Below are 12525 nucleotides of genomic sequence, written 5' to 3'. Positions count from 1 at the left end.
GCGCCGAAGACAACGGTGAGTACTGCACCTACGACATAGGGGAGGGGGGAGGCAAAAGTTAGGGGGACACCCACGAAAACACCCCCACCCCCACCATCGCATATCACAACTTACACACCAATGCATCCACAAAAATCACAGTAACAACCCACAATCCCCCCGGAAGAATGAAAAGACAAAGCGAAATCCGTTTAAACATTGTAATGTTGCAATATACATGTCTTGCAAAAATATACAGATATAATCGAAATTCAGGCCGAAATATTTACATGATGAGAAGTAGTGCAGATATGTACATAACAATGTCCGTGCACCAACAGTACAAAAATGCATGGTCGAGGCCCACCAAATATACCTGACCACAATCGGAGAGAACACTGCTGGGGCATCAGATAGAAATACTACAGGCACCTCAGGGGGAAGGGAAGGGGGGGCACCTCAGCCGGAGGAGTGCAAAGCCAGATCCACGACGGGGCTCCATGCCCACTGTGCCATCCTGGGGAGTGCAAAGCAACAGTCTCTCAAGTCTCTACAGTGGGTTGCTTGCTCACTGTGCCATCCTGGAGAGTGCAAAGCCACAGTCTCTCAAGTCTCTACAGTAGGTGGCTTGCCCACTGTGCCATCCTGGAGAGTGCAAAGCCACAGTCTCTCAAGTCGATAACATTCTCCACTGGTTCTGGAGGGGGACTCGTGCCCAGACTGGATTAGTCTCCCCGTGAAGGTTCCTGTCCTGTCACTGTCCTAGCTGCACATGGGATAACGATGCCTGATGTGGCGGTCTATTCATGCATACCCGGTGCATGCCCTGTTCAGCGGTGCTTTGCCATGGCGGTCTTTGCCCTGTTCAGCGGTGCTTTGCCATGGCGGTCTTTGCCCTGTTCAGCGGTGCTTTGCCATGGCGGTCTTTGGCCTGTTCAGCGGTGCTTTGCCATGGCGGTCTTTGCCCTGTTCAGCGGTGCTTTGCCATGGCGTTTCTGGTACGGACATTGGTGTGTGGCATGACGTTCCCTACACTGGGCATTGGTGTGTGGCATGACGTTCCCTCATAGCCCACCTGGGCTGTGGCAGCCGGGGCCCTCCTGGGCTGTGACTCCGGCGGTGGTCTCCTGACCAGTTACGATACTTGGGCCCTCCTGGGCTGTGACTCCGGCGGTGGTCTCCTGACCAGTGACGATACTTGGGCCCTCCTGGGCTGTGAGTCCGGCGGTGGTCTTGTGACCAGTGACGATACTTGGGCCCTCCTGGGCTATGACTCCGGCGGTGGCGGTGGTCTCCTGACCAGTGACAATACTTGGGCCCTCCTGGGCTGTGACTCCGGCAGTGGTCTCCTGACCAGTGACGATACTTGGGCCCTCCTGGGCTGTGACTCCGGCGGTGGTCTCGTGACCAGTGACGATACTTGGGCCCTCCTGGGCTATGACTCCGGCGGTGGCGGTGGTCTCCTGACCAGTGACAATACTTGGGCCCTCCTGGGCTGTGACTCCGGCAGTGGTCTCCTGACCAGTGCCGATACTTGGGCCCTCCTGGGCTGTGACTCCGGCGGTGGTCTCCTGACCAGTGACGATACTTGGGCCCTCCTGGGCTATGACTCCGGCGGTGGCGGTGGTCTCCTGACCAGTGACGATACTTGGGCCCTCCTGGGCTGAGACTCCGGCGGTGGTCCCCTGACCAGTGATGATACTTGGGCCCTCCTGCGCTATGACTCCGGCGGTGGTCTCCTGACCAGTGACGATACTTGGGCCCTCCTGGGCTATGACTCCGGCAGTGGCGATGGTCTCCTGACCAGTGACTGCGGTGCTGGCGGTTGTGTCTCGCCCGCCGGGAATGATGCCGCCCTTCTCTGCCGTGACACTCACAACAGGCTGGGTAGACTTCCTCTGGCCCTTCCCCACTTTTGGTGGAGTCACAGCTGACTCTCCAATCCCCTTGGAACCCATGTCAGTTGTTTTCCCACCAGGAGTCTTCACACGGTCCCGTCGTCCACTCTCCAATTTCAGAGCCTTGACAGGGGGTGGGCTGCCAGTGCCTTGGCTCCGGGTCATACTGCCTGCCCTGGTGGCCGGTGCACTCCACAAACCTTGAACAGGCACCACTGGTATTGGAGGCTTTTTGGCTGAGGCGCTATGACGGGACTGATGAATTGGAGGGGGGGGCCAAAAAGGTCACTTTACAGAGGGACATTTTCTGACGAACACTGGGATGGGTAGTTGGAGGGGTCTGGGAGTGGAGGAAGAGGATGTGGTTGTAGAAGGTGTCACTTTAGGTGTTTTGGGTGCAGGTGCAGGTACTGGAGGCTGTTGTGAGGTGGATGGATGTTGGGTGAGTGATTGCCGGCGTTTGTGTACTTTCGGAGGGGGCGTCACAGACACACTGGCAGAGGACACAGGGGACGTGTAAATGGCAGTGGAGGTGGTGAGTGCAGGTGAGCGGCTTGCGGTGCTGGGTGTCCTTGTGCGATTCATGGTACCTGTAGATGTGGTGCATGCAGGTGTGTGTGTAGACGGGACTAGGAGGGAGGAGGGAGAACAGGAGGAGGGGGACACGGTGGAGGCAGTGGATGTTGCTGTGTCTGTATGTGGGTGAGGCTTGCGTGAGTGCCTGTGGTGTGTGTGGTGCCTATGTTTGCTTGTGCTACTTGTGTGTGTTGACTTGTGTGCATGCTGGTCTGTAGGTGTGCTTGGGATGGGTTGGGGTACAGGGGATTGGGTCTAGGTGGAGGAGGTTGGAGGGGGGAGGCTAGACACAGGGACAATGGCTGCCATCAGTGCCGAGGCCAGAGATTGCAGGGTTCGCTGAAGGACAGCCTGACCAGAATGAATGCCCTTCAGGAATGCATTACCGTGTTGCAACTCTCGTTCTACACCCTGGATGGCATTCACAATGGTAGACTGCCCAACAGTGAGTGACCTAAGGAGGTCAATGGCCTCCTCACTGAGGGCAGCAGGGGTGACTGGGGCAGGGCCTGAGGTTCCTGGGGCGAAGGTGATGCCCACCCTCCTGGGTGAGCGGGCTCGGTGCGAACGCTGAGGGGCTGCGGGGAGGGCGGTGCTGGTAGGGGAGGTAGAGGCTGTACCTGTAGAAGTGGGGTGCACAGATGGTGCCGCCACCACAAGGGAGCCCTCATCGGCGTACGAGTCTGTGTCGCTGCTTCGTGATCCGGTGGCCGACGTGAAGCTCCCCTCGCCCTCCGTCCCACTGGTGTATTCAGAGTCTGTGGAGTGGCCCTCCATGGCCATGTGGGATGCAGCTCCCTCATGCTCCGGTGCCACTGTACCTCCGCCTGATGATGCTGATGTACAAAAGAACAGGGAGAGCAAAAAAAGGGGGGTAGACAGAAGAAAGACAGTTTGAGTGCATGGCATACCGCTACCGTTGGCGGACAAGACAGACACAGCAGCCCCCTGCATTACGCCGTGCTCCTGCCCTCTGCATATGGCCTACATGGCAATGGTGGACATCTGCACACATGGATGCCACAGGGGCAACTATACCTCGACTTGGCACTCTACTGAGGTGGGGTAGAGTGCCACATGGGCTGCATTACAGAGGGGCCTAGTCTTCGTGTTACTGGCTGGCTTTGGTACATCCACAGGCCTCCTCCCCCACCCAGACCCCTCTACTGCGTGCAGAGTCCGCAGAATGAGGTTGTACTCACCCCCTTGTGTCTGCTGTGATGCCCTCAAGCGCCCATCCAACTCCGGGTGGGCCACCGCCAGGATCCGGAACATCAGGGGGGTCATGGTGAGACGGGCACCCCTCCCACGTTGGGAGGCCATCCCCAGCTGAGCCTCCACCGTCTTCTTGCTGCAGCGGAGAATGTCCTCCCATCTTTTCCGGCAGTGGGTGCCCCGTCTCTGGTGGGCCCCCAGGGTCCGACCTCCTTGGCGATGGCATGCCAGATGTCCCTCTTGTGGTGGGCGCTGACCTACATGACATGCACAAGGGAAGAGGAACAGTCATTACCAACTGCACTGTCCATGTGAGTGGCCCCCTCCCTACTCTGGCCATGTGGCCCATTCATTGACATGCATTAATGTTCTATGAACTCTGCCCCCTTCCCTCTTCCAACCAGCCCTCTCCACCCAGGCTTAGCCCATACAACGTGCTCCCTCTGTACTAACCTGTTGGTCTGGAGGACCGTAGAGTAGCGTGTACTGGGGGAGGACCCCGTCTACCAGTTTCTCCAACTCCTGAGCTGTGAAGGCAGGGGCCCTTTCCCCAGACGCAGCAGCCATCGTCGCTTCCAAACTGAGGTCACAGCAGCACTTGCAGTGTAGGTCCTCTCCTGTCGAAGTTCAGGTATCTAGTGATGGAACATATAGAAAATGGCGGTGATGTCTGCGGCGGTAATGTGCGGGGCAGTGCGCATTATCACCGCCGGCGCACCTGTTCATTGGCTCCCTGGACCCATAGGGTCCTATGTTAACCAATGCAGCATTGCGCCACGGTCTACGACCGCTTCCGCGACGGTGTGCAACACCAGCGCAGTTACCCCACAATCCCATTGTCCCAGTTTAGAGGTCAGGCAGCCGCCATTTCAGGGGTCCACATGGCTATATTTACCTCTGCGTCACACATAGCTAGGCCTACACTCAACACACATTCAGGAAGGGTTTTGTGAGTGGTGTAGTCTTGTGTGTAAGTGTGGGTACATACCTGGATGAGAAATGACTGATTCGTCGCTGTTCTCCTTCGTAGGCACCGTCAGCTGGGACATGTGAGAAGATGGCGGAATCCTCCGGTGTACCGTCCGCTGGTGGACCTGTTGACAATGGAAGAGCGACATGTCATCGTCACCTACAGGTTTGACCGTGCCACAATCCAGGAACTATGTACCCAGTTGGAGCCAGACCTGATGTCACCAATCCACCATCCGACTGGAATCCCCCCTGACGTGCAGGTGCTGTCAGTGCTCCATTTCCTTGCAAGTGGGTCTTTTCAGACAACAGTTTCCATGGCATCAGGGATGTCCCAGCCTATGTTTTCCAACGTGCTGTCCAGAGTGTTGTCTGCCCTGCTGAAACACGTAAGGAGATACATCATTTTCCCTGAGGTGGAAGATTTGTCTACAGTTAAAGGTGACTTCTATGCCCTTGGACATATCCCCAACGTCATAGGTGCCATTGATGGGACCCATGTAGCTCTGGTCCCCCCCCACAGGAGTGAACAGGTGTACAGGAACAGGAAGAGTTATCATTCTATGAATGTTCAGATGGTCTGTTTGGCAGACCAGTACATCTCCCAGGTTAATGCTATGTTCCCTGGCTCAGTGCATGACCACTACATCCTGCGGAATAGCAGCATCCCTGATATGATGGCTCTGACCAGGGCAGAGGAACGGTACAATGAGGCCCATGGGCGGATTAGGAGGGTGATTGAACGCACCTTCGGCCTCCTGAAGGCCAGGTTCAGGTGCCTCCATATGACAGGTGGTTCCCTATTCTACTCACCGAAGAAGGTGTGCGAGATCATCATCGCCTGCTCAATGCTTCACAATCTTGCTTTGCGACGCCAGGTGCCTTTTCTGCAGGAGGATGGTCCAGATGACGGTGTTGTGGCAGCTGTGGAGCCTGTGGACAGTGATGAGGAGGAAGCTGAGGAAGAAGACAACGACAACAGGGAGTCAGTCCTACAGCAATATTTCCAGTGAGACACAGGTGAGAACATTTTCATTTTTACCATTACATTAACTTTCACACGTCTACCTCTATCCTGTCTGTCGATTTCAACCAGTATTTGGTAACTGAGTTGTACCTTTCCATTACGGTTTCACAGGTGTGGTTACCAACGTGTCATCTGCTTGCATCCTTAAAGGACTTGTGATGTGTGACATAGGTATGTTGGCTTTACAATAGGAAACGCATTATGACACTGTCATTGATAATACATATTTACTAAATCACAGACTGACTCCAGATTGTTTTGTGTTTCAAGGGTGTTTATTGAAGTGCTCAAAAATGGGAGGGGGGTGTAAAATGAGGATGGGTGATGGCGGAGGAATGTCCATGGCAGAGTTCAGTCTATTAGTCTCACAGGTGCACTGCCCATCTGGGCGTAGGAAGTGGAGCTGGGGCAGTTTAAGTATGGATAGGGTAACAAAGTGGGACAGTGGGAGGACAATCAGGGTGGTCTCATTTCCTGGCGGGGGTCTTGCCATCTTGCTCTGTCCTGTTCCTGGATCTCAGGGACCGCTTGCGGGGTGGTTGTCCGTCTGCAGGGGGTGGGGTGCTGGTGTGGTGGTCCTGTGGCGGGGCGTCCTGTCCACTAGCGCCGGCGGAGGTGGTGGGCTGTTCATCGTCCTGGCTAGTGTCGGGGGCCCCTGGGAGTGCCACAGTGTCCCTCAAGGTCTGCTGTATGTCCTTCAGCACCCCTACGATGGTGCCCAGGGCAGAGCCAATGGTCCTCAGCTTCTCCATGAACCCAAATACTGTTCCTCCTGCAGGCGCAGGGTCTCCTGCAACTTGTCCAGGACTATCGCCATCGTCTCCTGGGAGTGGTGGTATGCTCCCATGATGGAGGAGAGGGCCTCGTGGAGAGTGGGTTCCCTTGGCATGTCTGCCCCCTGTCGCACAGCAGCCCTCCCAGTTCCCCTGTGTTCCTGTGCCTCCGTCCCCTGGACCGTGTGCCCACTACCACTGCCCCCAGGTCCCTGTTGTTGTTGGGGTGGTGGGTTACCCTGGGTTCCCTGTAGTGGTGGACACACCGCTGATTGACCTGTCCTGGGTACGGAGGTATGGGCCCGCTGGGTGGGTGCTGTGCTGGTGTTCCCAGAGGGTGGAAGGTCAGTGTTGGGCTGTGCCTGTGCGAGGGGAATCGACTGTCCTGAGGCCCACAATGGTCCGGGCTGGTCATCAGGATCCAGTAGGGCAGAGCTGCTATCGTCACTGTGTGCCTCTTCTGGGGGTGGAGTGGTGTTGTCTGGACCCTCTGGTGTGGTGACGGTCCTTCGGGTTCCTGCAGGGGCATAATAGCATGATTAATGCATTTGTGTGTGTGATGGTGTTCAATGGGTGGGTTTCTGTGTACCCCAGTGCAGGCATTCCTGTGTGGGGGCTTGCGTGATGATGGTTGTTGGGTGTTGTGGGTATGTGCAGTGGGCATGCTTTAGTGCTGGATGTCCATGCTTAGTTGTGTCATGCAGGGCTTGGTGTTGGGATGGGTGGTTTTTGTTATTAGCATATTAGTGAGGATTTGGAGTGATAGGGGAGGGGGTGAGGGTGGGGGTGTGTGATAGCATGCAGGTAGGGTGGGGATATGTTAGTTAAGATTTGACTTACCAGTGTCCTATCCTCCACCGACTCCTCCGAGGCCCTCAGGATGCATGATGGTCAAGACTTGCTCCTCCCATGTTGTTAGTTGTGGGGGAGGAGGTGGGGGTCTGCCGCCAGTCCGCTGAACCACGATGTTGTGCCTGGAGACCGTTGAACGCACCTTCCCCCGTAGGTCGTTCCACCTCTTCCTGATGTCCTCCCTATTTCTTGGGTGCTGTCCCACGGCGTTGACCCTGTCCACTATTCTGCGCCATAGCTCAATCTTCCTGGCTATGGAGGTGTGCTGTACCTGTGAGCCAAATAGCTGTGGCTCTACCCGGATGATTTCCTCCACCATGACCCTGAGCTCCTCCTCGGAGAAGCGGGGGTGTCTTTGGCGTTACATGGGGTGGTGTGTGTGATGTGTGGGGCGGTGTGAGTGTTGATGTGTGTGATGATGTGTAGTGGTGTGTGGTGTTTTGTGCGTGGATGTGGTATGGGTGATGGTGTTCTGTGCCTCTGTGTGGTGGGAGTCTCTAATCTGTGCTATCTCTCTGGCCTTCGTCTCAGATTTTTGGTCGTAGGGGTTTGTGGGTGATGTGGGTGTGTGTTTTATATTGAGATGGGTGTGTGGGAGTGGTGTTTGTATGTGTATCAGGTGTGTGCATTTTGAATTGTCCCATGTGCCGGTGTTTTGGAGATGTGTGTGTATTTTGAACGCGGCGTTGTGTACCGCTAATGGAATACCGCGGTTGAAAGAACGCCGCTTGGGTTTGTGGGTCATAATACCATGGGCATGTTTCTGTTGGCGTGGAGGTGGAGGATTTGTTTCCACCACTTTATCACTGACCTTTGGTGTGGCGGTGTTGTGTGGGTGTCTGAATTTCGGCAGATTCCGAGATGTGTGTCATAATAGCTGTGGCGGACTACCGCCGCCGCGGCGGTGTATTGGCGGTCTTCTGCACGGCGGTAAGCACCTTTTACCGCCAATGTTGTAATGACCCCCTAAATGTGAAAACTGCTTAGAAGTCACTATTGGTCAAAAGGTTACTTGGGTCTGAGGAACCAGTGCAAATTCAAAATCCAGGCTTTCCGGGATGGAGAGTAGGACTGCTACAGAACACATGCAGGGTCCGCTAAAACAGTGTCTCTGTAGAAGCAAAGCATTGTGGATGAGGGCACAATATGTCAGTTTTCCTTCCACACTCGGGGCACTGTGTCATCCGTGGGTTCCTAGGAAAGTGAATGCAATGCATTGTTTGCAGGCCACACAGAGTGTCGGCGAAAATGTGTGATGAAACACAAACAACACCACCATGAAACAGCCCTACAATGGACACACACATTACAGCACAATGGAATCACAATGGCATGCACAATTTAAAAAGAGACAAATAGACAAATAGTATAATGCACAAAATGCTTGCACAATTGGGATGGGGGCATCAGGAACACTCAGGGAAGGAGGCTGCATGGGGCACATATCACCTTGCAACTGCCCATAAAACAACATTTGCATAGGACGTGGCCCTACATGTGTCTCAATGACAAACAGTACTAGAGACAAATGACATGCCCATCTGAATAATGTGGAAGTGCAAACCAATAAGACAAACATCTCCAAATGCATGGGACATTGTTCTACAGGAACTAGCTTTACCGAACACACAGATAAATGGGCACATGCACATTTTACTGCAAACAAAGCTAGCATAACAGAACACACTTAGGCCCTCATTGTGACCCTGGCAGTGAGTGAGTGATAAAGTAGCTGTAATACCGCCAACATGCTGGCGGTAATTAATGCCAAATTATGGCCTTGGTGGTGAAAACTCCCATAGAGAGCCAATGTACCACACCAACTGCCAGGACGGAAACAACTCTCATCACGGTGGTAGCCATCAACAGCCAGGCGGAAGACAAAGTACCACCCACCATATTTTGACCCTTCAATCAGCCATGTTTTCCGGGGCAGTACCAACGCCATCAAAAGCCTGGCAGAAACGCATCACAGAAGAGCACAGACTCACCATCGGAGACACAGGGAAGAACAACGCCGCCATGGAACCAGAACTGCAAGTCTTCCTGATGCTCATCTATGTCATGCTCCACCTGGAACACCAACGCCGAAGAAGACGTGGACGGTGAGTACAGCCGCCTAGCGCACAAGGAAGGGAGGGAGGAAAACAAGAGTGACACACACGCACAACACACACCCGACACACACACACACACACACCATACACACAACCAGCTGCAGATGAAAAACAATGGCACATGATACACCGCACAATAATGCAAGGACAACAAAAATGCAGTAATGAGAATGTATTGAAATAAACAGCTACTAAATAAACCAATTGTACATGAAACAGATATGTACAAATGTACACAAAGGGCCACTGCCCAGTCCAATGTACTAAAGGCACGCATAGCCACAGGGCAAAGTCCAATGCCCAACTTGAATCCTGACTTCGTCTGGCTAGAATTCTGCAGGGGCATCAGTTTGCAAGTGGGCAGGCACCTCGGACGGGGGGCACCTCAGCCGAGGTCGATAACAAGCCCATTGGTTCTGGAGGGGGTGCCATGGCGATTACTATATGCTGGGGACTGCAAGGCCACAGTCTCTGGAGTGGGTGTCTTTCCCACTGGTTCTGGAGGGGGCCCCATGCCCCTTACTCTGTGCTGGGGATTGCAAGGCCACAGTCTCTGGAGTGGGTGTCTTTCCCACTGGTTCTGGAGGGGGATCAATGCCCATTACTCTGTGCTGGGGAGTGCAAGGACACTGTCTCTCAGGTGGGGAACATGCCCACTGCTACTGGAGGGGGTCCCTTGTACAGCAGTCCCTGGAGGGTGACATACATGGCTTCCGCTGGTGGTTATGGCTGCACTGTGTCATCTGGAGACGAGGGCTGCACAGTGTCAGCAGGTAGACGTACCGCCTGGGCAGCGTCTGCTAGTGGTGAGGGCTGAGCTGTGGTGGCAGATGGAGGTGCCTCCTGGGAAGCCTCTGCTGGTGGTGAGGTATGAACTGTGGTGGCAGGTGGAGGTGCCTCCTGAGCAGTCTACTGGTGGTGAGGGCTGAACTGTGGTGGCAGGTGGAGGTGCCTCCTGGACTACCTCTGCAGGTGGTGAGGGATGCACTTCCTCAGCTGGCGTGGGGGCACCGTGACCACTGGTGGTGGTGGAGGTGTCACCCTGGCAACCTCCACTGGAGTCGAGGGCTTCTTCCCCTTCATGGCAAGAGGCGTGGGATTCTTACCCTTCCTAGCAGGGGTTCAGGGCTTCTTCCCCTTCATGGCGGGTTGTACGTGTTCCTTAGCCTTTTGGGCAGGAGTTGAGCGCTTCTTCCCCTTCATGGAAGGAGGTGCAGGCTCCTTTCCCTTCATGGCAGGAGGTGTGGGATCCTTAACCTTCCTTGCTGGTGGAGTGGGATCCTTCACTGACTTGCCATTACGACTAGGTGGTGCCACCACTGTCCATGTGGACTGTTTGGCTGAGGTGCTGGGCTGGGTCATTGGGACGCTGCTCTTACGGGCAGGACGGGGTAGGCGGAGGGAAGAAGTCAAGTTGGGCAAGGAAAAGCTTCTTAGGGATGGTGGGGCGGGAGGAGGGTTGGGAGTGGAGGTTGAGGGAGTGGTTAATGGAGGTGTATGTCTGCTGGATTTGGATGCAGGTGCATGGGCAGTGTGCTGATGTGAGGTGGATGGCTGTTGGGTGTGTGAGTACTTGTGTTTGTGTCCTTTGGGAGGGAGGACAGACAGGGTGTCAGAGGACACACAGGACGCATGAATGGATGTTGTGGAGGTGTCTGCTAGTGATGTGTGTGTGCTGCTTGGTGTGGTGATGCTGGTGGTGGATGTTGATACAATACATGCAGGTGTGAGTGTGGACAAGATTGTGAGGGAGGTGGAGGAGTAGGAGGGGGAGACAATGGAGGCAGTGGATGTGGTTGTGTCTGAAACTGTCTGGTGTTTGCGTGAGTGCTTGTGGGATGAAGTGTGGTGCGTGTGTTTGACTGTGCCACTCTTGGGTGTTGTCTTGTGTGCATGCTCGTCTGTATGTATGGATGGGTTGAGGTTGAGGAGACTTTACCTTGGATGTGATAGTGGGAGTGGGAGGTAGGAACAGGGACAATGGCTGCAATGAGAGCAGAGGACAGAGGCTGAATCAATCTCTGTTGGGCTACCAATCCACCGTGGATGCCCTCCAGGAATGTATTGCTGCATCTGGGATGCGAGCCCCTCCATGGCATTCACAATGGATGACTTCCCTGCAGAGATGGGTCTCAGGAGGTCAATAACCTCCTCACTCAGGGCAGCAGGGCTCACTGGGGCAGGGCCCGAGGTGCCTGGGGCAAAGGAGATGCCCACCCTTCTGGGTGAGCGGGCACAGGCAACTCACTGGTGGGCTACTGGGAGGGCGGTCCTGGTAGAAGGGGTGGTGGCTGTACCTGCAGCTGCGGTGGTCACAGAGGTGTCTGCCACCACCAAGGAGCTTCCATCGGAGGAGGTATCTGAGTCTGTGTTGTCAACCTCCTGTCTTTGCCGATGTGCTCCCCTTGTCCTCCGTCCCACTGGTTCCCTCAGCGTCAGTGGACTCTGCCTCCTGGGTCCTGTGGAATGTGTAGGAAGGTAGCTTCTTTCTAGCCTTGTTACCCCCACTTTTGGCCTGTTTGTGAGTATATGTCAGGGTGTTTTTACTATCTCACTGGGATCTTGCTAGCCAGGACTCCAGTGCTCATAGTGGAAACCCTATGTTGTCAGCGTGTTTGATATGTGTCACTGGGATCCTGCTAGCCAGGACCCCAGTGCTCATAGGTTTGTGCCCTATATGTGTTCCCTGTGTGGTGCCTAACTGTATCACTGAGACTCTGCTAACCAGAACCTCAGTGTTTCTGCTCTCTCTGCTTTTAAAGTTGTCACTGTAGGCTAGTGACTAATTTTACCAATTCTGATTGGCACACTGGAACACCCTTATAATTCCCTAGTATTTGGTACCTAGGTACCCAGGGTATTGGGGTTCCAGGAGATCCCTATGGGCTACAGCATTTCTTTTGCCACCCATAGGGAGCTCAGACAATTCTTACACAGGACTGCCACAGAAGTCTGAGTGAAATAACGTCCACGTTATTTCTCAGCCATTTCACACTGCACTTAAGTAACTTATAAGTCACCTATATGTCTAACCCTCACTTTGTGAAGATTAGGTGCACGGCTACTTAGTGTGTGGGCACCCTGGCACTATCAAAGGTGCCCCCACATTGTTCAGGGCA

This window comes from Pleurodeles waltl, chromosome 8, assembly GCF_031143425.1.
Source record: "Pleurodeles waltl isolate 20211129_DDA chromosome 8, aPleWal1.hap1.20221129, whole genome shotgun sequence".
In the NCBI taxonomy this organism is placed as follows: Eukaryota; Metazoa; Chordata; class Amphibia; order Caudata; family Salamandridae; genus Pleurodeles; species Pleurodeles waltl.
The sequence above is the reverse complement of the archived record's forward strand: the minus strand, read 5'-3'. Positions refer to the sequence as shown.